We start from the raw sequence: 20973 nt of genomic DNA, 5'->3' as shown, positions 1-20973 counted from the left end.
ATAAAAAATTGTCTCCATGCTTCTCCATTCTGCTTTCTCATCTTCTAACAGAAACTACCAGAAGAGACTAAGGACTAATTTTTGGGACAGGTGAAGGAGAGAGTTGAATCTCTCTGCCAGGAGAATGGAAGAAACATATCTGTTATCGTTGTTGTTTCTAGAGGAATGGAACCAAACTAAGGGGTTTGGGACAGAGGAGAAAAGGTTTGGAAAAGGAATAAGAGAGAGGAGCCAATAGACTTGAAAAATAACTTGTATCGAATTGCATTTTACAGTGATTGTGCTGCACTCATCTCCAATGCTACAATAAAATCAAATGCCCGTAAAAAGGCCACAAATTAATGAGTGATTTATTTTTAAATAAATAAAATAAATAGGGATCAAAAGCAGAAACTTTTTTTTTTTCCTAATTTTTGTCAACAACAGAATCAATGCCAGGACAGGGATAAAGGTGGAAAATGCAAAGCCAAAAACAATAATTTAGTGGAGACAGGAAGTTAAACCCAGAAGTAACCTTAAGGTTCTAAGTCCTTGGAAATCCCCTTACATACAGAGAAAGCCATTGGATTTTTGCATATGGAGGGAAGACTGGTTCATCCCAGTCTGACCTAAAAGCTATTTGGGAGAATAGTTAAGTTCCAGAGAGATGTAGCTAATGTCTGAGTATCTACTTAGTGCCCACAGACATTGCAACTCTTGAAAATGCCCAAATCTTGAACTTGAGCACTTCAGTTTTAGCCGCAGAGTGAAGAGGTAGACCAGCAGCTTTCCTAAGGCCTCAGTTGATGGGCCTTGCCTCCAGTCCTTCATGACCTCAGGCAGCATCATCCTCTGTGCCCAGCATGACCTCTGCTCTATTCTGTGCTTCACAAGCTTAATGGACTTACTTTGTAGTAGACCACTCATTCTTCTACAGCCTTGATTGTATGGGAAGAGGGAAACTACAGTAGTTTTTTTTCTGTAACAATTGTCTGCTGTTATTTTCTGTACATTTCTCTGGCATTCACCCTGAATTTATTTTCTGGTCATGTATTAACTTACATTCTCCCGTGGGGTCTCACTTTCCATTTAGTCCTGTTGTTCCCAAACTTGATGATGTTTATGTGTGTTGTCTGGTATCCTACTAATGACAGGTCCTGTTTATCAGTTTGCTAATTATCACACAGCTCAGCCACAGCCTTGTGAAATAAACATACTAGTTAAGTATGGTGGTATGTTAAGGAGTAAAAGTAAAGTCTGTGAGTTGCATGCTTAGAAACAGTGACAGGAATTTATCGCTTCATTCTCATTGACATTTATGTTGTGGTAGACGAAAGGACAGTCTGACGAGAAGAGAGCATGTGTTTGGGAATCAGATATTCATACACTTGAATTTTATTTTTACCCCTAACTAACTAATAGCTATTTAACGGCCATGAGCCTTAATTCCCTTGTGAAGTCAGGGTGGTAATACTTGACTCATGTGTGCAGTTATAAGTAAAAGGAAAGCACCCTTTACATGATGACTTTCACATGATAGGAGTATGGATAAATTATGCTTGCAATAGCATAGTCATAATAATACTTTTAAATTAGTGACTCACTTCCAAGAATGGAGTATAGGAAAGGGAAAATTGTAAAGTTATATTGAAGAAACCTGGCAGAAACCTCTTTAACCAAGTTTCATTCTGTTTTCTACTTCTGTGTTAGAATGCTATAGACTGTGTAATTTATAGAAAAAAAAGAAATATGTTTCTTACAGTTCAGGAGGATAGGGAGTTCAAGGTGGAGGGGCCGCCTCTAGGGAGGGCTTTTTACTGTGTGATGCAGAGGCCATCACATGATGAGAGGGCAAGAGCATGCCAGCTCAGGTCTCTCTTTATCTTCTTGTAAAGCCACAAGTTCCACCGTGGGGCCTCTACCCTGATGACCTTATCTAATCTTAATTACCTCCCAAAAGCCCCACCTCTGAATGCTATCAACATATGAATTTGGAGATTAAATTTCAAACAAATGAAATTTAGGGAACACAGCAACACATTCAAACAATGGCACCAAGTCATCAAGGTGAACATCACCAGTGATAAGTCATGTGGCTCTACTCTACTTATGTGGGTGTGATGGGAAGGGCACTTCACCTCGTTGTTTTTCCCCCAAATTTATATCCTCAGTCCAATCACAAAAAAACACCAGGCAAATTCAAATTCAGGAATATTCTATAAAATACTTGATCGGGAATCTTCAAAAAGCATGTAGGTCATGAAAAACAAGGAAAGATGGGAAACTGTCACAGATCAGAGGAGACAGCAAGTAAATGCAACCTGGGACCCTGGATTAGATCTTAGAACAGCAAAAAGGATACTAGTAAAAACTGATGAAATTCAAATAAAATCTGTAGTTTAGTAAACGGTATTGTACTCACATTAATTTCTTTGTTTTAACAAATGTCTTATGGTTATATAAGATAGTAACATTATGGAAAACTGGGTGAAAGGTATATGGGAACTTATACTATCTTGAAAACTTCTCTGAAAATCTGAAATTATTCCAAACAAAAAGTTTGTTGTTGTTGTTGTTGTTGTTGTTTAAACTGAAAAGGAAAAACATTTGGTAGGTAACAGATCAGTGGTTGCCGGGGTAGGGAACGGGGAGCATAAGGGAGATTTTAGAGGTGATGAGGCTCTTCTACATCTTGCTTGTGATTATAGTTATTTGAATCTATAAATGTGTTAAAATGAGTACACCAAAAATGTCAATTTTACCATATGCCAATTTGTTTAAAATAAAACAAAATAAAAGAAACAAATGTCAATGGGAAGCATAAGTACCTTTTATAGTAAATAAGGCAAAAGGGGAAAAAGTTGGCCGGGCACGGTGGCTTATGCCTGTAATCCCAGCACTTTGGGAGGCTGAGGCGGGTGGATCACCTGAGGTCAGGAGTTCGAGACCAGCCTGGCCAACATGTTGAAACCCCATCTCTACTAAAAATACAAAAAAAAAAAAAAAAAAGCCAGGAATTGTGGTGGGTGCCTGTAATCCCAGCTACTCAGAAGGCTGAGGCAGGAGAATCACTTGAACCTGGGAGGTGGAGGTTGCAGTGAGCCAAGATCTTACCACTGTACTCCAGCCTGGGCAACAATAGTGAAACTCCATCTCAAAAAAAAAAAAAAAAAAACGGTTGGGTGGGAAAGTTTATAGACAGTGTAAAATTGCTGCCTTCTTTCTTACATATAACACTGTCATCATCAAATTGAAGAAACCTTATTAAATATATTTATTCTTTCATTTAACAAATATTCATTGAATCCCAATGTTGTGTCAAGTACTGTGCTAAGGCTTGCCAGTAGACAAAAACTTGATGTGTTCTAGATGTTAAAAGAAGCCCTTATTCCAAGATAGGCCCGCATATACTATTAAAAAGTTATTGCATGAAGTCAGGGCGTAGACATATTGGGGGTTAAACAGACATGAAATATTTACATGATATTTCAAGATAATGTTGGTACTCTGTTAAACAAAGTGAATTATGATGACATAAGTTAAGAGGAGACTTAAGACAGCCTTGGATGTATAAAGAATTTTTGTGAAGGAGGTACAAAGAACTTGCAGAGTTTTCTTGTCTGTAATGTAAGACTATTATATTTAGAAAAGGAACATTGAAGTTTAAACAATGTAATGTTTTTAGTTCAAAAGTATATTAAAATACCCAACACTAATGAGCATTTAGCATAAGTAAAACACTACTGTAAGGACTTTACATATGTTAACCTACATGATTCTTGTAAGAATTTTAGAAGATAGATACTATTATTTCCCCTATTTTATAGATAAAGAAACTGACACCAAGCATGTAATGTGCCTAAGATCATACAGCCAGTAAGTAAGAAAGCCAGAATTTGAGTCCAGGTATTTGACTCCAAAGCACACACTCCACCGTACTAAATACATGGCATCTATAGTGATGGTTATTTAACTTTCCCAGCTGGAAATAGCATAAAGTGTTTCAAATATCCCAGGAACCATGTTTTTTTTTTTTTTTTTTTTTTTTCTGATTGAAAATACAACTGGTTATAACATTTGTTTTTTTCTGGAAGCAGATAGCCTTTGCCATGCTTTCCAGTTGGCACCTTGCCCCTTGCTAATGTGCATGGATGGGTGCCTTTTGCTTTGCAGCCTGCCAGTAGAACGTGACCTTGGCAGCCCGGTGTGCCAGCCAAGATTCCAGAAGAGCGAAAGTAGCTCTTAACTTCCTGAAGAAACTCTTTGAATCACCAACTATGCCTTGCCACATCTATCCACATGGCACTAGTCCTTTCACAAGGGGCTCCTAAGCTAATGACTCTAATTGGGGCCCAACTGTCTCTCTAATACATTCTTTCCTTAATTTTATGTTTTTCTCTGGTTGGAATTTCCTAATGTCTAAAATATTCTGTTCTGTGTTACTCAGCAATGACCTTATTTGCTTGCAAGCATTGTGGTGACAAACATAATAATTAATTATGTATAATTTTGTTTAGAAATATTTTTGTTGGAACAGAAACAGGAATTCTATATCTGTACAGTGACTGAAATACAAGGGCCCTCTCTAAATGAATTATATGTGTTTAAATGTTCAGATTTTATAGTCTATTTAATTCTATAAATCTTAATAATAAATTTGATGGCAAGCAGACTGTGAGTGGAATTTTAGATAACAACATATGTTCATAGTGATTCATGAAAATGTAATCCTTTATGGTAAATCTGTATTATTTATACCAAATCTTTCTCTCTGGCCTAGACCGCTTTTTTAAATTCCAGACTTCCTACAGATATATCCATTTAGATCAGGGTTTTTGAGCTTTGATGCTGTTAACATTTTGGACTGGCCAATTCTTTGTTGTGGGGTGCTGTCCTTCCCACTGTAGGATGTTTAGCAGCATCCCTGGCCTCTACACCCTAGATGACAGTAGCACAACACTCCACTCTGCTGTGACAATCAAAAATGTCTTCAGAAGTTGCCAGAAGACCCCTGGGCAATAAAATCATCTCTATTCAAGAACACTGATTTTGATGTTCTATAGGCTTATGAAAAATAACATATACAAAATTAAACTCATTTTCCCCTTAGAGCTTCTCCTACAGAGGGGTTAGGAGCATATCTGAAGCAAACTCTGCCTTCCTGCTTTGATAGCTGTGGAACTTGATCAAATTGCCAACTTCTCTATACCTCAATTTCCTCATCTCTAATATAAATACATTAATAAAACCTCCTTCATATGACTGTCATGAGGATTGAATGAACTAATATATATAAAACATTTAAAGCAGTTCCTGGCACATAGGATGCCTAAGTTAATGTTTGAATAATCAATTAATACTATTAAATGTTAGCAATAGTTCTACAGTACAGGAAAATTCTAAGATTTTTCTTTGTATAGAATATGTGCAGATACTTTTTTAAAAAGAAGATTAATAAGTGACAGTAAATACATGAAACAAAGCTCAACATCATTAATAATCAAGAAAAAACAAAATAACGTCATGATATATAAATCTATTAAATTTGGAAATATTTTAAAAAATACTTCATATTAATAAGATTGTGGCAAAAGGCCCTATACTCTACTGATGGGAGAATATGTGTCTGTTTTCTTTCTGGAGGATCAGTTACCACTATGTATCAGAGCATTAAAACATTTATAGTCTTTCACAGAGTCAATCTAGATCTAGAAATTTATCCTAAGTGTGTAATATGTTCAAAAATTAATGAAGTATATTAATTACTGTTATTTATAATGGCAAAATTAGAAGCTACCTAAAATCTCAATAACGGGAATGAAGAAATAGCTCATAGTATATTTATGTCATGCAATATGTAGATATCACATTTTACAAATAATAGATTAGGAGAATGCTCTGACTATGGTAATTCTTAGTTCAAAATGCTTCCATCACTTTCAAGATAATAATAAAAATATTTAAGTATGCATGATCATGCACACATAAACATACACCTTTTAAAGTTATTTTTTGACAGACCCTGTGTATTTATCGAGTCATTTTTTCTCTCTAGGTTTCCTTCCAAATTCTCTACCCCCACACCTTAAGAGATTCTGATACATCATAAATAGAGGGACATACATCTTTACATGAAAACGACATGGAAGATTTTCTGAGGGACATGTGAATGGTGAATTTGCATGATGTGGAGAACCAAAATGGCTGAGGACTGCTGCTCAGTGCCCCAGCTCTGTTCACTCGCCTAGAGTTTCCTGAACAAGCCCTGCTGCTTCTGTCTTCTGAGCTCTGACCCACCAAGCCATTTCCTCTACTTGGAGTGCTTTCCTTCCCTTTCTGCTTTTCCCTTCTCAAAACCAAGCTAAAATATTGCCTGCTCTATGAAACTTATCCTATCACCCTGTTCAGATGCACATGTCTTTCTTCTGTACTTTTGTGACACCACATGCAGATCTGTTCATCACATTTTCTAGTATTCATTTGTTTAAAAATATGAATTGAGATACCACTAAATGTCAGATGCTATATTAAGTGCTAACTACAGTCTTGGTGAACAAAAAGGTAAAATTTTCCTGCTCTTGTGGGGCCTGCATTCTTATGGAGGAGATGGAATATATTTTTTAAAACATAAAATTTAAATTTATTTTGAGGTGATTTTGATCAGCACCTCAAAGAAGCAAGAGAGTGAACAGCAGTAATATCTGAGGGACAAGCATTCTAAGTATAGGGAACAGCATATTTAAAAGTCCTGGACTCACTCAGTGTATTTTAGGAAAAAAAAAAAAAAGAAAGAAAAGTGGCTCACAAGGTTGAGACCAACAGAAGTGCAGCAAGAAATGCGACCAGGAAGACACCAAGATGCCATATTATAAAGTCCTGAGGCCACTGTAAGATCTTTGGATTTTAATCTAAGTGTGTAGAATAACATGATCTTATTTATGTAGTAAAATACTAAGAGGCAACCTTCTGGCTGCTCTGTAAGAAGGGATTGTAGGACCCAAAGTGGAAGCAGGATGGTCAGCTAGAGGCTGTCATGGTGATTTAGTTAATTGATGTTGCTGGCTTGGATCTAGGAGACAACACTGGAGGTGGGGAGAAGTTATCAGATTTGAAGGATATTTTGAAGGTAGAGTTGATAAGATCTGATAGATTTGGCATAGGTTAAGGAAAGCTAAGCATCAAGGACAACTCTTTAGGTTTTGGGCTTCAATAATTGGATGGATTTTGGTGGCACTTTGGTGAATGCTGGGTGAAGGACATGTTTAAGAATGAAAACATGTTAATAGATTCTGGCTGTATTATTAGGTGTGAGATGCCAACCAGGCATCAATGTGGAGATGTTGAAGGGACAGTGTTTAGGAAAAGGGTCAGAACAGAGATGTGTATTTGGGCATCATCCTCATATAGATAGCACTTAAAATTATGGTGCTGACATTCCTACCAGGGCTGTGAGCATAGTCTGTTGAAGATACCAGTTCTGAGGTCTGAACTCTGGGACACTCCACCATTTAGGGAGCAGAAAGAGAGTCTAACAACAACAACAGAAATGAGTAGGAGTGGTTAATGAATTAAGAGAACAGGAGGATGTGGATTATTAGAAACTAAGGAAAGACAGTATTTCAGGAAGGGGGAGCTGATCATCTAGGTCAAATACATAAAGAATTTACCACTGGGTTTGCATTGTGGAGGTCATTGCCAAATGGCTACCTTTATCAGAGCCATGATGCTATTCCTTGGCAAATGTTGATTTACTTATCTGTTTCTTCCAGAAAACCTGTGAACCTCACATAGGAGTGATTTTGCCCTCCAGGAAACCTTTGGCAATATCTGGAGACATTTTTTGTTGTCAAAACTGAGTGGGGGTGGAGTGATGCTACTGGCATCTAATAGATGGAGGAACAGGACACTGCTGAACATCCTGCAATGCACAGAGCAGCTCCCCCGACAACAAAAAAAATGATCTGGCTCCAAACGTCAATGGTTCCAAAGTTGAGAAATCCTGCACTAAACTTATAGTTCCCAAAGTGTGTGCTTAGACACCCCAGGGGGGACATAGGAGTGCTGTAGGATATTTTAAAGTGTGAATGGAAACACAATGGCATCTGTCAAGCACTAAATAAACTAGTAACTCAAAATAGTTCACGGTTTCAACATTAGCTTTCTTTTTTTTTAAATAATGTATCTTTGTAAAACTTGGTTTTGGAAGTTGCTGTGATAAGAATCAAATACTTGGTGAATATCATTGTGGAATAAGAAGTGAGAATGGCAGTTTCCAATCTGACTTCAAGGTTTGTGAAGTTGGATAGTGACCAGAAGGTGTTGAGTTTTTAGGATGTAAATAGTTATTAAATTGTTTGGACTTGACAACTCAAGAAACTCAATTATTAGGTATATTTTTTAGCCTAGGGGGTGTAGTAAAAAATTATGGATATGCCACGGGCACCATAAAGCAGAAGGCTTGGAACTGCTGGGCTTGACTTTAAGTTCCTTGGGAATAGGCATTGTGTATTAGTACTTTATATCTGCAGCACCCAGAACAGTGCCTGCTAAAAGTGTGAGGTGCGAGAATGCTAAACAGATATCCATAAGGAGATTGAGGGAAATTTAATAAATTTAAGAAATAAAATGGCAGGTATGAAATGAATGAAAGGGCACATGTGCACTGTAGTGTCAAGAGAATTATATGTTAAGTGGCAAAATTCTACCTACTGGTTCACTATGCACTACAACATCCCTAAATACCTCCCTACTTATATAGGATAAAATAAGAGAGGGGAAAAGAATAAAGCTTGACTTTCTTACTCTTTGGCCTGTGAATCTCTAGACTAAAATTTCTTGAGTTTAGTGCAAGTTTACTTCCTCAGATTACATTATTTTTTCCCAATACAAATTTCTATTCTCACTTATATTATGCATATTGACAAAACTGTGATCTTATTCTGCAGGAATATGTGAACGGGAGTAATTTGAATATCTCCTAAATTTTTGGCTGCTTTTCTTCCTGCCCCTTTTGCCAAGCACTACATGCCCTAGCCTAATGATTGCATAGATGTTGGAAAGAGATGTTCTTTTTAGAGTTAGTGATTCTATTTTGTTTTTGAAAAAAATCTTTTAAGTGTAAGAATATGATTTCAGAATATAAACTTGTGGAAATATTCTTGGTATAGTGGCAAGAAGTCAGCTTTTTAGAATGGGATATATAGTCCCATGCATCTCACTCTCACTGGGTAACATCTGGAACAAGGCATAAAGTTTCTTTGACTCTTAGATTTGTCACCTGTAAACTCGGAATATGAACTCTCAAAGTTCTTATGAGGATTAGACTAGTTAGCTGATGACAAGTACCTATCACAGTGCTTGACACAAGGAGATACTCAATAAATTATAGCTTCTCCTTCTATTTCAACCTGACCTATCCTGACACCTTCCTTCTCCTTTTTCTCATTCTCTTAGTCTTTTGTTTGACTTTAACACCTAGGATGAAGCTTATAGAACTTATTACCATTTTAAAACAGGCAAGTTGTTTGCTTTGTTGGTATTTTGTGTTGTATAGTGATGGGGTGGTATTTTCCCTATTAATAATGTAGTGCATCAACAAATGTTAATATATCCATAGAAACTTCTCCAGCAGGGACAGAGTTGGAGAATCGCTGAGTCACCAGTCTCCCCTCACCTGAGAGTGTTCACAGTGAAACTTCTCTCCATTGTGTGTTTTGTGGCCTTGCTTATTTGCAATGGTCTGTCCGGAAGAATTTGAGATTAGAGACCCCATGGATAATCATATTCCAAGGTAACCAGTAAAACTAAATTTCTGTAATAGTTATAACTTCTACTAAATCTTTTTGCTAGAGCAGCTAAAATGCAGTCTGCCTGTGAAATCTGGCTGACTTACCTTATTCAGCATATAAAAGTTACGTTTACTCTATAGTGTAGTCATTTAAGTATGTAACAGCATTAGCCTAAAAACTATACACACTTTAATTAAAAATTACTTTATTGCTCAAAAATGCTAATGATCATCTTCACTGAGTCATAACCTTTTTTGTTGGCGGAGGGTCTTGCCTCAATGTCGATGGCTGCTGACCAGTCAGGGTGGTGGTTGCTGAAGGATAGGGTGACTGTGACACTTTCTTTTTTTTTCTTTGAGACGGAGTCTTGCTCTGTTGCCCAGGCTGGAGTGCAGTGGAACGATCGCCGCTCACTGCAAGCTCCGCCTCCCGGGTTCAGGCCATTCTCCTGCCTCAGCCTCCCGAGTAGCTGGGACTACAGGCGCCTGCAACCCCGCCTGGCTAATCTTTTGTATTTTTAGTGGAGATGGGGTTTCACCGTGTTAGCCAGGACAGTCTTGATCTCCTGACCTCGTAATCTGCCCGCCTCGGCCTCCCAAAGTGCTGGGATTACAGGCGTGAGCCACCATGACCGGCCGACTGTGGCACTTTCTTAAAATAAGACAACAATGAAGTTGGCTGCATCGATTGACTTTTCCTTTCATGAAAGATTTGTCTACAGCAAGTGGTGCTGTTGTGGTTTGATAGCATTTGACCTACACTAGAACTTCTTTCAAAATTGAAGTCAATGCTTCTCAAACCCTGCTGCTGCTTTATCAGCTAAGTTTATGTAATATTCTGAATCCTTTGTCATCATTTCATGTTCACAGCATCTTCACCAGGAGTAGATTCCATTTCAAGAAACCCCTTCCTTCCTTCCCTCCCTCCTTCCTTCCTTCCTTCCTTCCTTCCTTCCTCCTTCCTTCCTTCCCTCCCTCCGTCCCTCCCTCCCTCCCTCTCTCCCTCCCTCCCTCTCTCCCTCTCTCTCTCTCTCCCTCTCTCTCTCTCTCTCCCTCTCTCTCTCTCTCCCTCTCTCCCTCCCTCCCTCCATTTGCATTCACAGTTTTGTGGTTTGGTTCAAGAGGCCTTGCTCTCCACCTGTCTTGGCTTCCAACATGCCTTCCTCACTCAGCTTAATCATTTCTAGCTCTTGATTGAAAGAGAGATGTGCAACTCTTTCTCTTTCACTTGAACACTTAGAGGCCATTGTAGGGTTATTAATTGCCCTAATTTCAATATTCTTGTGTCTCTGTGAATAGGGAGACCTGAGGAGAGGGAAAGAGTCAGAGAATGACTGCTGGTCAGTGAAGTCGGAACACCACACACAACATTTACAGATTAAGTTTGCCATCTTATATGGGTGTGGTTCATGGTGCTCCAAAACAATTACATTAGTAACATCAAAGATCACTGATTACAGATTACCCTAACAGATATAATAATAATGAAAAAAATTGAAATATTGTGAGAATTACCAAAATTTGATAGAGACGTGAAGTGAGCACATGCTGCTGGAAAAATGGCACTGACACACTTGCTCAAAGCCGAGTTGCCACAAAACATCAATCTGTAAGAGGAAAAATATCTACAAAGCACAATAAAGCAAAGCAAAATAAAATGAGATATGTCTGTAGTTGTATCTGGTATGTAATTAGCTCTTGGATTTATTGCTTTAATAAGTGTATATGAGTCTATTGGTGTAACCTTCACTATATAAAAAAAGCAACACTTTCGTAACTACATTTATGACAAAGGACTCATATCTAAAATGTATAAATAACTCTCAAAACTCAACAGTAAAATAACCAACCAGAGCAATAAGGAAATGGGCAAAAATATTAAAAGACTGTTCACTGAGGAGGATATACAAATATCAAGTAGGCACACAAAAATAAATATCAGTGGGTAAATATATATATATCTATGATAATAGCTAGAATTCAAATTATAATGTCAAATGCTAGTGAGGATGTGGATAAATTGGAGCATTCATACATTGGTATTGGGAATGTAAAATGATACTGCTATTCTGGAAAATAGTTTGGCTGGTTCTTTAAAGATATAAAAAATAGGCCAGGCATGGTGGCTCATGCCTGTAATCTCAGCACTTTGGGAGGCCGAGGCAGGAGGATTGCGAGGTCAAGAGATCGAGACCATCCTGGCCAATATGGTGAAACCGCATCTCTACTAAAAATACAAAAATTAGCTGGGTGTGGTGGTGCGTGCCTGTAGTCCCAGTTACTCGGGAAGCTGAGGCAGGAGAATAGCTTGGACCTGGGAGGTGGAGGTTGCAGTGAGCTGATATTGCACTGCTGCACTCCAGCCTGGTGACAGAGCAAGACTCTGTCTGAAATAAACAAACAAACAAACAAACAAATTTACCATGTAAGCCAGCAATTGCACTTCTGGGAATTTGTCCTACAAAAATTAAAACTTATGTTCACACAGAATATTGTACATGGTTGTTCATTGCAGCTGTTTTCATTTGAAATAACTCAAAACAATAAACATTCACAGTGTCCCTCAATAGCTGAATAGTTAAACAAACTGTGTGGTACATCCATACCATGGAATACTGCATTGCAATAAAAATGAATGTACTGCTGATACAGACAACAGCTTGGATGGACCTCTAGGGCATTATATTGAAGGAAAAAAAGCCAATTTCAACAGTTTACATATGTTATGCTTCAATTTATTAACATTTTAAGGATGTTAACTTCCTGATTTTGATATTGTACTATTATTATATAAGATGTAACCATTGGGGAAAACTAGGTGAAGCTTTCACAAGATTCCTCTTTGTACTACTTTTGCAACTCTCTATGAATCTATAATTATTTCAAAATAAAAAGGTGGTTTTTTTTTTGGTAAAGTCATATTTTATGCACACGCACACACACACCCACACATACACACAGTTTCTTATGGGAAAATGTTATTTTGAAGTAAATTGGGAATGTAGGCATTTCATTTATTCTTTCCAAAATCATTTGTTTCTACTTTTGCAAGATTTTTTTTCTTCTTCCTCCTCTTTCTCTCCCTTCTCCCAGTTCTTTTTTTTTTTTTGTAGGATACTGAGATAGCTTACTTTTCTTGCTTAGGAATGCCTTCATTTTTTGGAAAGGCATTCTTTTTTTTTTTCCACCATTTTCAACTCAATTTTAGTTATTTAATTTTTCTGTCATTATAATTTGGATATATAACTTATTTGAGAAGTGCAGATCATTTCATAGCTATCTCATTCTTTTATAACTCAATCTTTTTGTTTTTTAACAGATTAGAAACTAAAGCAGAGAAAGTTAGTGATAGAAAGCATGAAGTAGAGTAACAAAACTGAAAACAGCCAGTTGCCCTACCAACCTGTTCTGCGCTATTCTTTTTTATTTTTTACCATACTATATTCGATCCCATTTTATTCATTCCATTCTATTTTATGATTTCCCAACCTATATATATATTCCATTCATCCTATTCTGTTCCATTCTATGCAATAAATATTTAATGAGTGTTTAGTATGTGGCAGGTGTTAGTCTATGTGGCTTGGCATGTACCAGTCAACACAATAGACAAAAAATTGCTGCTCTTCTAAAGCTTACATTACAAGAGGAGGAGACAGAAACAAAATAGACTTAATTCGTAAGTAAATTTTAGAAGTTAGTGAGTGCTATGGAATAAAGAAAGAGTTAAGTAGATGGGGGATATCAGGTGGGAATGGAGGGAAAGTTACAATTTTCAAACAGGGTAAGGTGTGAAAAACTGTAAGGAATTTTGCCATAAATTGATCTGAGCGATGTGTTTTCTGATCACTAAGAATAGCAAGGCCAAAGGCACGAGGATGTGAGATGGCTGGAATGTTTAAGAAACAGCAGGGAGATCAGAGTGGCTGGAGTAGAGTGGTGAGAGGAGAGTAGGTGCAGGTGAGGTCAGATAGGAAAGAAAGGTCTGACTACACAGGGCTTTTGAAGGTGTTGGTTTTTACTCTGAGCAAAATAGCCAGCCATAGCAGGGCTTTCAGCAGAAGACCACATGATCTCAATTATAGTTTAGGACCCTAGCAATCCTGTTGAGGAAGACATTGGCTTATTCTATACTCTTAGCTGTGAAGGTAGAGAGAATTATTATTCATATTATTAACAACAACCACATACACCAAAAAACCCTCAGGATATTTTGAAGATAGAGTCAAAGGGATTTCCTCATGAATTTAATACAGATTGTGAGAGAATGGAAGGGGTAAAAGATGATTCCAAGGATTTGGGCATGAGCATCTGGAAGGTTAGTGTTGCCAACAACCAATATGGAGAAGATGGCATATGGAGCAGGTTTGAGGGGGAATGTCAGGAGATCTTTTTTTAGATATGGTAACTTTGATATATCTTTTAGACATACAAGTAGACATTGCTTGTAGGCAGGTGGGTATATGAGTCTGGAGTTCATGAAAGAGATCCAGGGCAGAGATACATATCTGAGAGTTACCAGCACATAGTGATATTTATCATGAGATTAGATGAGGTTACCGAAGAAGTGACTATAGGTAGAGAAGAAGACCAAGAACTAAACTCCAGGGACCCAGAGTTAAGAAGTCAGGGAATAGACGAGGAACCAGAAAATGAGTCAAGAAGCAACTAGTGAGATAGAAAACCTGACAATGTGTGTCCTCTCAGCCAAGAGAAGAAAAGTATCAAAAGCGATCCAATTACTAAACTGTATCTCTTCACCTCAGTGCAAATGTGTATGATGTGATTCAATATCTTCCTGTATCCCTAATTTTATTTTTATTCTATTTTTATACTGGAAAACAGAATCATTTTTTGTTTGAAATTTAGCCTGCTAAGAAAAAGTAGACTTTGTTGTTGTTGTTGCTTAAATTTCAAACAGAATCAACATTGTTTAAAATTGTTTTAAGAACTAGATTTGGTGTTAACAGTTTTTCTGTGGTGAGTCTGAATTTCCTTGAGCCCTTATTTACAGCAGAAGGTAACCACTACACTTATTCTAGGAGGCTGGATTGAAATGTATTTTATGTATTATTATTTTAGGAAAAAGATATTAAGCATCTTATCTTTATTATGATCACATTTGTTATTACCAGCATCTTCTATAAATAGTACTTTTTGAGGCTACATGTTGTTGTGGACTTGTGCATTTTTAAAAGATTAAGCATTTGGCTTGGAATTATCAAGTAATCCTGTGTAGTAACTGTGATTAAAATTATGCAGGAATTCATTTCAAACTGTGACAAATATATTGTAGCTTATGCTCTTCTTATTGAATTTGTTCATATATTTTATCAAGAATGTCAAGTATTTTTACATTAAGTTTATGTAGGTTTATAGGTGAAAATATAAATTATCAGTAATGCAAATTATGATCTTGAAAAAGTAGCTAGATTTTCAGGTTTTCCTTTTTTTGAGCCTGCAGAATATTTGGAAATTAATTTGCATTTTTTTTGGTGTGTATTTATATTGTCTTTTGCTTATATTCTGCATTACAGGATTCTGAGTTTCCACTTAATGAGTAGGCTTTACAGTACCCACAAATTACTGCAACAAAGTTAAAAAAAAAAAGCACTAGAAGCCTAATGAAATGGACTGCTGAGAACAGAGCTGAATAAACACAAGCTTCCCTTTTTGCAGTGACTGTTCCAAACTAAGCAGAAGCTGCTTCTTTATTTCAGGGAAGGAAAAATAATGACCCGGTTTTCTTTATTTTTCTGGTGAGCAATTTAACTGCTACCTCCATTTGGCATATTCTCCCACTTCTTTTACTGGAATGGGCTATAACTGTAGGTATGGCATTCTTTGCCACAATGTATATTTTCCTTACTGCAGTGTGTATTTTGAGCCATATTTACCAACACAGATATTTACTTTTTCTCTGAGATGTGGTCTAGAAGCAATTGTTCAGAGAGAAATTCAACACTGACACTAGAGGTAAACCTGTTCCCGGCATTTCAGTGTGTATGTGTGTTTGTAGAATTATCATCAAAGAGAGAAGATTATTCTTCCAGATGGCATTTACCTTAATAAAAACTGCTAATATGCACATGCTTGAAAACCATTTCTAATCCAAGTGTACTGGCAGCGTGTTATTTTCAGGAGTAGTTGCATTAACTCTTTGAACCTTTTAAAAAATTATCTTCTACTTTTGAACTAGGTCTTTTGACAGATAATAGCTGTCCTCAGTAAGTTATCCTTTGAGTACTGTGCGTGTGCACCTTTGTGTGTATTTGTGCTGTGTGTAAACCATTGTGTATTTTGGCATGGCCCAAGTCAGCAGGAAGGCTCCAGGGCTGAGGCTGCTTTCATCCTCTGTTACACCCTCACAACCTTCCTGTTTTACGATAATTCTGAAACCTAATGCTCCTGCTACTTTTAACTCAGAACTGTGTTTATTTGCCTGTGGCCTGTTTTATTGTAAAATAAAAACCTTAAGAACCCTATGTTTTTAGGGTGCTTTTCCCCCCTCAAGAACACTGTGGTTGTCTTAAAGCCTAAATGACTGTGTTTTAATGATGTGTAAAGATTCAGTAAAAAATAAATCATGGCAATTTTGTTTTAAGAAGAAACTTTTAAAGGCAATACATGCTGCAGACTTCAAAAAGTCTAATCAAACAATTAAGAACAAACTGTACTTGTGTGAGCTTATCATTTTATTCTGCACTTTTCATAACATATTAGGTGTTAAGCTTCGAAAGATTATGCTTTAATTCCGGGTAACTATTGGTAGGGGATTTAAGTCACAATTATTTAAACATAAGTTTTTCACAGATCTTGAATGTCTCTGGGAATTTTCTCCCCCTGAGGCAAATAATAGAGGGAATTAAAGCTGATTTGTTTTCTTTGCCAATTGAAATGATGAGATAGGTGGCTGCCACTGATTTTATCTTACCTATGAGCATCCTACAGCCTCTTTATGTTCTGGTAATGCCCCTGATGGTGATGCATGGTAAATAGTGGAGTAAATTACAAGAGAGTTGTAGGTGTGATGGGAGTAATGGAAAAGTAAAATGCCATCTTTATCCTCAAGGGACTTACAGTCTGGCTCAGTATTTCTTATGAAGGGAGTGTGGGACACTATTGGCATTTTAGGTAGGGCAGTTCTTTTCTTGTATGGAAATGTTCCACACTTTGTAGGAAGTTAAGTTTCTCTGGCTCCTGCCTAGTAATTATTAGTAGCACCGTTAATTACTGTGAGAGTAAAAAATAAGTCCATATATTTATCAGATGTCCTCTAGAGAAGGTATTAATTCTAATCCTTCTTCCTTAGAACAGTTGGAAGATCTGAAATATACACTATACACATAAGAAGTGATTATAGAACTGTATTGTCTATATTGTCGAAACTATGTTAAAGGAATGATGCATACCATAAAAGCTAAGAAAAGACAGGAAAAAAAAAGGCTGGTTAGTTGCCTCTGGGTACACCAACTGGTGTTACAGATCACTTTTTTTTTGAGACGGAGTCTCTCTCATCACCCAGGCTGGAGTGCAGTGGCGCAATCTCGGCTCACTGCAAGCTCCGCCTCCCAGGTTCATGCCATTCTCTTGCCTCAGCCTCCCGAGTAGCTGGGACTACAGGCGCCCGCCACCACGCCCAGCTAATTTTTTGTATTTTTAGTAGAGACGGGGTTTCACCGTGTTAGCCAGGTTGGTCTCTATCTTCTAACCTTGTGATCCACCTGCCTCAGCCTCCCAAAGTGCTGGGATTACAGGCGTGATCCACCACGCCTGGCCCAGATCACTCTTGAAGATCATGCTGATTCTTCTGCTGTGACTATCCTCTTCTGTCTCCCTCCTTTTTTTTTCTGCCCTGGATAACTCCTACTTAACCATCAAGATAAACTAAATTGTTATACCTTCCAAGAAGCCCTCATGAGCTTTCTCTCTTCTTAGACTGGGTGGGATGACTATGAACCTGGTTCTTACAAATCATTAGGTGCATCTCTGTCACTGTCTTCTAGAATTCTATTGACATCATCTGTTAAGGGGCCTTTCTATCTTCTCAATAGCTTCTGTGTGTATATTGCAGGCAGGAACTACATACTACATCTTTCTTACCTAGTTAAATTCTATGTGTGAAGTGCATATTCAATTAACTGACCTGAACTTGGCAGAAACGTATAAAATTGTGTAGTTGTATAGTTGATGAAAACATATAAAATGTAGTTTCATTATTTTTTGACATCAAATTAAAATTCTGTTCAAAAGTCTCCTTTAATATAACTTTGCTCATTTAAAAAAGATTCTTATGCCCCACTGTTGGAAATATAATTTGGTACAATGCTTTTGGAAAGTCATTTGGCAGTAGGTATCAAGAGATTTACAAGTTCATGGTATTTGATTCATTAATTCCATTTCTGGGAACCTCTCCTAAGGAAACAATTCTAATTATAGAAAAAGCCTGATACACAAAAATCTCCATTTCAAAACTGTTACTAACAGCAAAAAATTCCGAAGTCTTCAAGAAGTCTGGGGAATGGGAGCTTGGTTAATTATTGACAATCCAATTCTAATGGATAATTTTGGGACAATTGTGGGGAACTGTGTGTGAATATGATCTGGCTTTTAGATGTGATGAAATTATTCTGAAATAGATGGAGATTATTGATCCCCCAAAATAATATAGCTACAATACAATATGAATATATTAACTCATTTTAGTATACACATGGAGACAGACACAAACACACAGATGTGTATATATGTAAAAGATCCAAGAGGATATACTACATCTTAGCAATGCTAACCTCTGGGTATTAGGAATTGATGTTGATTATTTTCTGTATTTTATTATTTCCTAATTTCTACAATACCCATTACACAGGTGTAATAATAAAGGATATTTTTAAAAAACAAGGAATCGAAAATAATTTAAAATGTTCATCAGTAACATGGCTAAATTAATCATTGTAGGTCTATATTCTAAGTTATTTCATTATACTCAAAGACAATATGAGAAATTTTTATAACCTGGCAAAATAGTTGTATTGTAGTATTCAGTGAAAAGAGCAAGATGAAAACCTTTTTACATAGGTTGGTCTACACTCCAAAAGTAGATCTCACAGTGATTGTTTCTACATGGTAAAATCCTGGGATTTTCTTTTTATTTTCTTGAATTATTTTTCTATAGTAAATATTTTTTTTAATTGGAAAAATAAATGTATCATCAAAAATTCTGTTAAAAAAGTACATGCTTCAAAAGTTTTAGGTTATTGTTGGAGGCAGTTCAAAAATGTTATAGCTGCGAATCATGGCTGTATTTAAATACAGGTAGCACTTCGTGTTAGAAATATGTGTTGGGAGGGGTTTATATTGTGTGTTTTGTAAAGATAGGGTAAGATTTCACAAACTTCTTATAGACAAAAACAGTTACAAAGATTTGTGTAAATTTAGCATAAAGGTGAGTTCCTTAATATTACTTTTTATTAAATCATTTATTCATTCCTTCATTCAATAATTATCCGTTGAGCAAGGGCTTGGGTGCCCAAGATTCAGAAATAAAAAATGTAGTAGGAAACAACACCTAAAATTGACTTTTCTCTCACCTTTTGGGCGAAAATTGGAAGAAAGTTAAATTCTCTTACGATAGCCATATCATATGTGATCAAAAATTCAAAGCGTCTTTACTGTCTAAATAACATCTATTGAATTTTCAGATGTTCTCTCAGCTCTTTAATTAAGTTCCCTAATTTCTGTCTCAATCCAGTGTTGAAGTCAGCAGCCAAATGCCACATATGGAAAAATGTTCCTCTGGAAGTAAATTGAATATTTTAAAAATTACTGTCACTTATCTTAATATTTAACTCAATAAAACTTCTGTTTCTCAGTGTTTCCCCCACACATTTTCATGTGTCTGTTAAATTGTTGGTAATGCTGCATACATAATTCCTTGGAAAACTAAATGGATTCTCTATCATTTAGAACAGTTTTGGGGGTAATGTGGTAAATCATTTTTTAAGTTGGGTAAATAATTCTTTTGAGTAATTAAGTAAATCTAATGAGTGCTGTTTAATTGCTTATTGGTTTATTCAGTCTTTTTATTTGCTTCCTGTATGGCAAGTTCAGAAACCTATTAATATTGCTATTTATTGAGAGGGCTTCTTAATATCTTTTAATGAGAAAAATACCTGGTGACAGTTTATTAGGGAATTCAAGAGGAATTTTTAAATGATCTCATTTGTATTTTAGCTATAAGTTAGGAGACAATGTTCTGTGCTCAGATTCCCAGCTACTGTAGGAATTGTATGATTGTGGTTATTTTTAAAGCCAGAAGACGCTATTTTGGAGTTCTGTTATTTCAACAATCTAGATCTATTCTCCATGTGATATTGACTTAAAATTTAAAAAGCAGATGTAGGTCAAAGGAGATTCTGCAAACACTTTTGCTGTTTTATCCTGGGGCTTTGATGACTTTAGAGCAATGATGAGTTTTTTTTTTTTATATCTAACCTTAATCCTCCTGGTATACTTTAAAGTCACCTCTCCCTAAGTTGTCTTTATTACAAATGTAAATAAAAATGGGATTGTTATGTGTGTTCTTTATTTTAGTTATGTTATCTGTTTCATCTATAATATATAGCGATATAAACATAATATTTCATGAAAGATAGACTTTATGGAGAATACACAGAATCTGTTATTAGGGCTTTCTACTAGTAGTAGTAGTAGTAGAAGATAAGGGGTGAGAAAAGGGAATTTTTGACCTATTTTTCTCTTGTATGGTTAAAATGTTTTGCCATGAACATTGCAAATTATATATTACAAATTACTTTTATAATTTAAAAATATATTTTTATATTGTAAAATATTACAATTATATTATAATGATATTAAGTATTATAAATTATTTTTATAATTTAAAACAAAAATGATAAATATAATTATTTATATACAGATTGGTGGTTTGTATTAGGCTTTTGGCATATTAGGGGCTTAATAAATATTTAATTGAATTTCAGCATGTACTAACATATATTTTTCTTTTTATAAGTGAGCCTACTACCTGCTGAACTTGAAAGAATCTAGCATTTAAAAGTTCTTTAACAATATATGAAACCTAGAATAAACAAGCATAAAGACTTTAAACATTTTTAAAAGCTGTTTAAAGAATGTTCTTATATTGGTTAGCCTTTGGCCCCCAAATACAGAAAGCATTTATTTTC

At 36.2% G+C, this 20973-nt stretch overlaps 1 protein-coding gene and 1 long non-coding RNA gene across 16 annotated transcripts in view; both read left to right on the top strand.

Moving 5' to 3' along the window:
* Window positions 1-18997, top strand: part of LOC134739862 (uncharacterized) — a 47513-nt gene extending 28516 nt beyond the window's left edge. The window contains exon 2 of the long non-coding RNA XR_010126921.1: window positions 6035-18997. This is a non-coding gene — a long non-coding RNA (uncharacterized LOC134739862). The remainder of the gene's footprint in view (window positions 1-6034) is intronic.
* The window catches only part of HDAC9 (histone deacetylase 9), a 911013-nt gene that overhangs the window by 452241 nt on the left and 437799 nt on the right, over window positions 1-20973 (top strand). The window lies entirely within an intron of this gene.

This window comes from Pongo pygmaeus, chromosome 6 (genome assembly GCF_028885625.2).
Source record: "Pongo pygmaeus isolate AG05252 chromosome 6, NHGRI_mPonPyg2-v2.0_pri, whole genome shotgun sequence".
NCBI lineage: Eukaryota > Metazoa > Chordata > Mammalia > Primates > Hominidae > Pongo > Pongo pygmaeus.
The sequence above is the reverse complement of the archived record's forward strand: the minus strand, read 5'-3'. Positions and strand labels throughout refer to the sequence as shown.